Source organism: Camellia sinensis, chromosome 10, assembly GCF_055761805.1.
Source record: "Camellia sinensis isolate YWXY chromosome 10, ASM5576180v1, whole genome shotgun sequence".
In the NCBI taxonomy this organism is placed as follows: Eukaryota; Viridiplantae; Streptophyta; class Magnoliopsida; order Ericales; family Theaceae; genus Camellia; species Camellia sinensis.
In genome coordinates this window covers 120,489,336-120,496,962 of record NC_138970.1, presented here as the reverse complement: position 1 = coordinate 120,496,962, position 7,627 = coordinate 120,489,336, and positions in this window count along the sequence as shown.

Here is a 7,627-nt window from a genome sequence, read left to right as displayed (position 1 = left end):
CTTGCCTCGCAAAACTTGATCCCGCTTATCCAAGACTCGAATCGGTCTCTCCTCATACGAGACATCCTCATCAACTACTAAATCGGTCCAATCCAACACATGTGATGGATCCGGCTCATACTTCCGACGCATACTCACATGAAACACGTCATGTACTCCGGACAACTGCGGCGGCAAAGCTAAACGATAAGCAGCCTCGCCAATCCTCTCAAGGATCTCAAACGGACCAATGAACCGAGGGGACAACTTCCCACTCCTCCCAAACCTCATCAAACCCCGTCTAGGTGATATCTTCAGAAAGACATGATCACCCACCTCAAACACCAAAGGTCTCCTCCTACGGTCGACATACGATTTCTGACGACTCTGTGCTGTAACAAGCCTCTTACGGATAAGCTCAATTTTCTCCGTCGTTTCCCTCACCAACTCTGGACCCAACAGAGGTGCATCACCCACCTCGGCCCAACACACAGGAGATCTACACGGTCGGCCATACAAGGCCTCAAATGGTGCCATACCGATACTAGACTGGAAACTGTTGTTGTAGGCAAACTCCACCAACGGCAAGTGCCTCTCCCACGACCCACTAAAGTCTAGAACACAACCCCGAAGCATATCCTCAAGTATCTGAATAGTACGCTCGGACTGTCCATCAGTCTGAGGATGATAAGCCGTGCTAAAGGTCAACTTAGTGCCTAACGCACTCTGCAAACTCTGCCACAACCTGGCAGTAAAACGGGGATCTCTATCTGATACGATCGTCACTGGGACCCCGTGCAATCTCACTATGTCCCGAATATACAAGTCGGCAAGATGATCTACCGAATCTCTCACGCGCATAGAAATAAAGTGCGCCGACTTAGTCAACCGGTCTACAACCACCCAAATAGCATCACTACCCCGCTGAGTCCTCGGAAGACCTACAACGAAGTCCATAGTGACATGCTCCCACTTCCACTCGGCAATAGGCAAGGGTTGCAACAAACCCGCTGGCCTCTGATGCTCGGCCTTCACTTGCTGGCAAGTAAGGCACTTAGATACGAAAGCTGCCACATCTCTCTTCATACCCCGCCACCAAAACTGACGACCGAAATCCCGATACATCTTAGTGCCTCCCGGATGCACCGCAAGGCGTGAATGATGGAACTCTCGGAGTACCTCCTCTCGGCAAGACTCCGGCACAAACAGACGGTCTCGGTATCTCACACTCAGGTCGGAATACACCGTCAAACCCTTCTCAACCTTCCCACCGGAAATCTTCTCACGGAGAGATTCTACCTCAAAGTCACCTCTCTGAGCCTCTAATACTCGAATCACAAGTGAAGGCTGTGCAACAACAGAAAACAAGACCGCAGCCTCAACGGATTCGCCTAGAAATAAATCAAACTCCCCAAGTGCACCCAACATCTCCCACTCTCGGATGGCTATGCTAGCTATGTCACCAACAGGTTTCCTGCTAAGGGCATCGGCCACCACATTGGCCTTTCCCGGATGATAATGCAACTCAAAGTCATAATCCTCTATGAACTCCATCCACCTCTTCTGCCTCAAGTTTAAGTCTTTCTGTGTAAATAAATACTTCAAACTCTTATGATCCGAGAACACCTCGAATTTCTCACCATAAAGATAATGCCTCCAAATCTTCAAGGCAAATATCACAGCTGCTAACTCTAGATCATGTGTAGGGTAATTCTGCTCGTGAATTTTCAACTGACGAGAGCCATAGGCAACTACTTTCCCTTCTTGCATTAATACACAACCCAGACCCTCTCGTGAGGCGTCACAATAGACCGTATAACCCAACCCTCTCTCTGGAATAATCAATACTGGAGCGGTAGTCAGTCTAACTTTCAACTCCTGAAATGACTTTTCACAAGTCTCACTCCATACAAATTTGACTCCCTTCCGAGTCAGTCTAGTCAACGGTGATGCTAACCTGGAGAAATCTTTCACAAACTGACGGTAATACCCAGCTAATCCCAGAAAACTGCGGATCTCAAATACACTCTTAGGCTGTGCCCAATCCTGCACTGCCTCTACCTTGGATGCATCAACAGACACTCCTTCACCGGATACCACATGACCTAAGAATTTGACTTCTCTCAACCAGAACTCACACTTCCCGAACTTGGCATACAGCCTATGAGCTCTAAGTAACTCAAGCACCACCCTCAAGTGTGCCTCGTGCTCCTCCTCAGAAGGCGAATAGATAAGGATGTCGTCCACAAAAACGACTACAAACCGATCCAAGAATTCCCGGAAAATCCGGTTCATCAAGTCCATAAAGACTGCCGGTGCATTGGTGAGTCCGAATGGCATCACCAGAAACTCATAATGGCCATACCGCGTACGGAATGCCGTCTTCGAAATATCCTCTTCCCTGACTCTCAACTGGTGGTAACCCGATCTCAAGTCTATCTTAGAGAAACAACGGGAACCCTTCAACTGGTCAAACAGATCATCTATACGAGGCATATGATACTTATTCTTAACCGTAGCCCGATTCAATTTCCAATAATCTATACAAAGTCTCAAAGCACCACCTTTCTTTTTAACAAAGAGGGTCGGTGCTCCCCACGGCGAAACACTAGGGCGTATAAAACCCTTGTCTAGTAACTCCTGGAGTTGGATCTTCAACTCAACTAACTCGGCTGGGGCAAAACGATAAGGTGCCATAGAAATCGGTGCTGTGCCTGGCACTAGGTCAATGGAGAACTCAATCTCCCGATGTGGTGGCAAACCAACAAGATCCTCAGGAAAGACGTCCGAGTACTCACAAACCACCCTTGGCAACACAATCAGTGTCTCCTCATCCTCACTAATCGAAAGGTTAGCAAGTAAACTACTAAGCTCACTCCGTCCTCGTGGAACATACCCCGGTGGCAACACATCACCAACCCGGTTCCCCAGAAAATGAAAATACTCTCCGCTCAAGGTACAACAAGTGACCCTCTGGCGGTAGCAATCAATAACTGCCCGGTATGACGATAACCAGTCCATACCCAAAATAACATCGAAACCCCTCATAGGCATAACGACAAAGGAAAATGGGATTCTATGATAATCAACCTCTATATCACAACCCCTAACACCTTGTTTCAAAATCAATTCACCCCCAAGAGGTGACACTACACATATAGGAGATGCTAACTGTGCTAACTCCAATTCCAAAACAGATGCAAATGCAGCAGACACAAAGGAATGAGATGCACCCGTATCAATCAAAACATTAGCAACCGAGTTGCAAAACAAGAAGGTACCTCTCACAACTGATGGAGTCGGTACAAGATCCTGCGCGGTAACAGCGTACACGCGCCCAGACGACCTCTGATCAACCTGCTCACCCCTAGGAGCATAAGATTGCTGCACTGTCTGGGACGATGAAGCCCCCTGATTAGCCCTCGAGGCCTGACCCGACTGAGCTGGCTGCTGACCCTGAATCGGCCTCAAACCAGATGCACCAGGTGTGCCACCCAACTGTGGGCAATACCTCTTCATGTGCCCTGGCTGACCACACTGATAACACGAGAGTGGCTGACCTCTACCCTGACTCTGGCTCTGAGATCGAGCCGATGATGATGCTGCTCTCTGCACTCCTCCCCTCTGAGGACAAACTGGAGACTTGTGGCCCAGCTGGCCACACTTGAAACAGGTAATGTCTCCCTGACTGCCTTTCCCCGAACTAGCACTCGGTACAGGAAAAGTCGATCTTGAAAAGCTACCCTGAGACTGTTGGGGATTAAAACCCTTCTGTCTCCTACCATCACTCTGACTATCTTGACTCCTCTTGGAGCCCTTCTGCCCTTCCTCCTCCTCCTGCATCATAATCTCCATATGGGCTGCAGCATCAACCATACGCCCATAATCCCGAATCATAGTTCCCCCAACTCTCAGCTTGAGGCCACGCCTCAACTTCTTCTCAAACTCAATACAACGGCGTTCCTCAGACGCCACCAACTCAGGTGCAAACCTGGACAAACTAGTAAATGCAGCCTCAAACTCGGCCACTGAAGAACTCGCCTGCTTAAGCTGACAAAACTGGTCTCGCAGCTTCTCCCTGACTGCCGGAGATAAAAACTTCTCCTGGAAAGCATTCACAAAAGCCTCCCACGTACCTCCTATACGCCCCTTAGTAAACTTCCACCACTGACCCGCATCCCCCTTCAACTGGAAAGATGCCAAGGTCACTTTCAACCCCTCGTCTTCGATGCCAAGCATCTCAAACGTCTTCGTTGTCTGTTCGAGCCATTCATCTGCCTTAAGTGGCTCTTTAGGATCACCCACAAATTCATCCGGATTAGACCGGAAGAACTCCCTCTTCAGAAAGGAAGGTCCTGCATCCGCAATAACAGCCTGAGCTTGATTCTCAGCTCTGAGAATGCCTACTGACTCCCTGAATGCCCCTGCTATCTCTCGGGCGAGAGCGCCCATAGCCTGCTGGCCTACTGGCTCGGCCACATTGGCTTGGCCAATTCCCTCTTGAACTGCCGGAATCTCTTCTGGCACAGGAAACTCCTGCCTACCCAGCCTACCACGCCTACCGCGTCCTCGTCCTCGTCCTGACATCCTAATAAAGGAAACAAAGACATTAGCACATTAATAAATGTGCCGAAGCTAAACACTCGCGTCCTAATACAATGGACAACAATAATTCATTCCACGTAAGCACATAATCACATAAGCACCTACGAATTTCATTCCCGGATAATGATAGTCCCAATGCGTTACTATAGTTTCGGTTGGAAGCAGCAGTGATCAAGTGCCTTTCCAACAAGACTACTAGAAACTCAAGGGTCCAATCAACATCCTAGAAACTACATTCCATACTCACATAATCACATAAACATGTTATCACGTAAGCATATAACATTACACTAAGTCTCTATCAAACGAGACGAACCCAATGTGATACTAATCACTTCCCACGTACCCAAAGTATTCAAACCCGGTACGCTTTGATACCAAGTTGTAACGCCCTAAAAATTAACCCATTATATATATATCATAGACAGGCATTATTTAAAGAAGACAATATATATTAATTCATTCATCAGAGTATTACTAAATAAAGCATTACATGTAACATCAAATAAAATGCCCTACAGGCTTACATCTTTCCAAGCCAACACTTGGGTACAAAAATACTCAATATATATATGTAGATAGAGATATAAGTCAAAGTCGAAGTTTCCTCTTAGTCGTCCTTCGTCTGTAGATAGAGATATAAGTCGAAGTCGAAGTTACCTCTTAGTCGTCCTTCGTTGGAGAGCGTTGGGAGTCGGGCGTCATAGTCAAGGAAAGGAGCCTGTCAGGCTCTCTTTCGTCGGAGTCAAGGGAATGAGGAAGAAAGAGCCATAGAGATGAGAGATCTGTATTGCAAGGAGATTTCGATAGCATTTGGTTTGAGTTTAGAATTATGATTTGAGTATGGAGTTGTATTTTGAGTGTGTAAATTTGGAATTATGATTTGAAAAGAGAAAATTTGTTTGGTTATGAGTTTTGAAAAGAGTTTTGAATTGAGTGTTGAATTTTTTAAATGAGTGTTAAGTTTGTGAAAAATTATTTGATTATGAGTTTTGAAAACAGTTTTTAAAACCTAATTCAAAACCTTTTTACTCATAACCAAATATATAACTCAAAACTCTATTGAAAATTCTATTCAAAATTCATAACCAAACTCTTTTTAAAATTCAATTCACAAAAAATAATTGTTGAAAAAAAATATTTTTTTATTTTAAAAATTTTTAAAATTCCAAAAATATTTTTATTTAAAATATTAAAAAAATATTATTATTTGTTAACAAAAATATTCAGCTAATGCTTTAAAATTATTTTTGATTGTATGTTTGGTTAGAAATTTTTTTTAATTGTTTTGTTTAAAAATATATATTTTTTATTTTTTAAAAATTACTATGACAAATTAATTTTTATTTAATTTTTTTTTTGTTAATTTTAAATAAATGTCTAAATAATTTTTCATTTTGGCCTCAAAAAAATGTTTTCTATATTTGAAAAATATCAAAAACAAATATATATATATATATATATAATTTTTTTTTTTATAGATAATAGGTGCCAATAACTTAAAAAAAAAAAATTTGTTCTGGTTGTAACGCCCTAAAAATTAACCCATTATATATATATCATAGACAGGCATTATTTAAAGAAGACAATATATATTAATTCATTCATCAGAGTATTACTAAATAAAGCATTACATGTAACATCAAATAAAATGCCCTACAGGCTTACATCTTTCCAAGCCAACACTTGGGTACAAAAATATGAGTTCTAACTCAATACAAGAAAAGCCCTAGGCTTGAATGTTTACATGTAATAATAATTAAAGACAATTAACTAAAGGTAGTCTTCTCCAATCCAGAAGCCAAACCCTCCCAAGCTAAGTCCTTGGAGGTAGTTTATCACCTGAACCTGAAAATGATGTTCCCATATAGGGTGAGCCACAGCCCAGTAGAAATATACTAAACCACATATAAGCAATGAATAAAGCAATAGCATTCAACAGATGGTTAACCAAGATAATCAATTACTTCATTTTACAGACTCATGACATTATTGCCAAAGATACGTTTTACTTTCCAGTTTTATCAACATGGCTCAGAACCTGGCCAAACTTATAACAGTGAAATCACATATATTATATTCACATCCTTCCAATATTAACAACAAATGAGACTCAAGCTCAAATCAAACACTTCATACTTCCAGATTGATACACATTTTAGTGCTGTATCAATAAAACACTTCTATATAAATAAGCACACATAAAAGTGATGCTAATGGAGTCCATCCCCTATCTCCTCCCAAACAAAATCCGGTTTAGAGGTCCATCCCCTATCTTCCCCTAAACCGTGGAGTACATCCCCTATCTCCTCCCACACACAAACAATGTATGCAAATGCAATGCTCAATCAATACACGTATTATCTGTATCAATGCCACAGTCAAAATTAATGACTTAACCAATGTGATTAGTTTCAGTTATTCCTAATTCACATGCACTGTCTACAACAATCACGACTATCCTCCACCGATAGCCCAAAACAGTTATTTCTAAACTGAAAATAACCATGTCAACAATTCAATGGACAAATGATACCAATTACCCAATTATGCCATTTAATCAATAAATTCCCCAATTCCGTGAATTTAACCATCTTTCCCCAATTTCATGAATTACTTATACAAATTAATTCAATAATACAACTAGGGTTTTTCCCAAAATTTACCCAAGTATTCCCAACATATCAAATTACCAAAACTTAGAACAAAACCTATAAGATGGAGTAGGAAATCCCTACCTCAAAGAAAACAACCCAAAAGGTGAAGAAAGAGATGAGTGCCCAAATACCAAAGTGCTCCAAATCGCCAAATGCTCAGATTAAATGGTAGCCCTTGCCTCACTCTATCTTTTTAATGAAGGATCTAGGGTAGAAACACACCCTAAGTGGATCAAATCTAAGAAAGAAGGTGAGTAGGGAGAGAGAGAAGTCGGACCTAGGGTTTGGAATCAAAAGAAAATGAAAAAGACTGATCAAATCCCGCTGCTGTGTATATAAACTGGACAGGCTCGCTCGAGCGAAGACTTGGTCGCTCGAGCGACCAG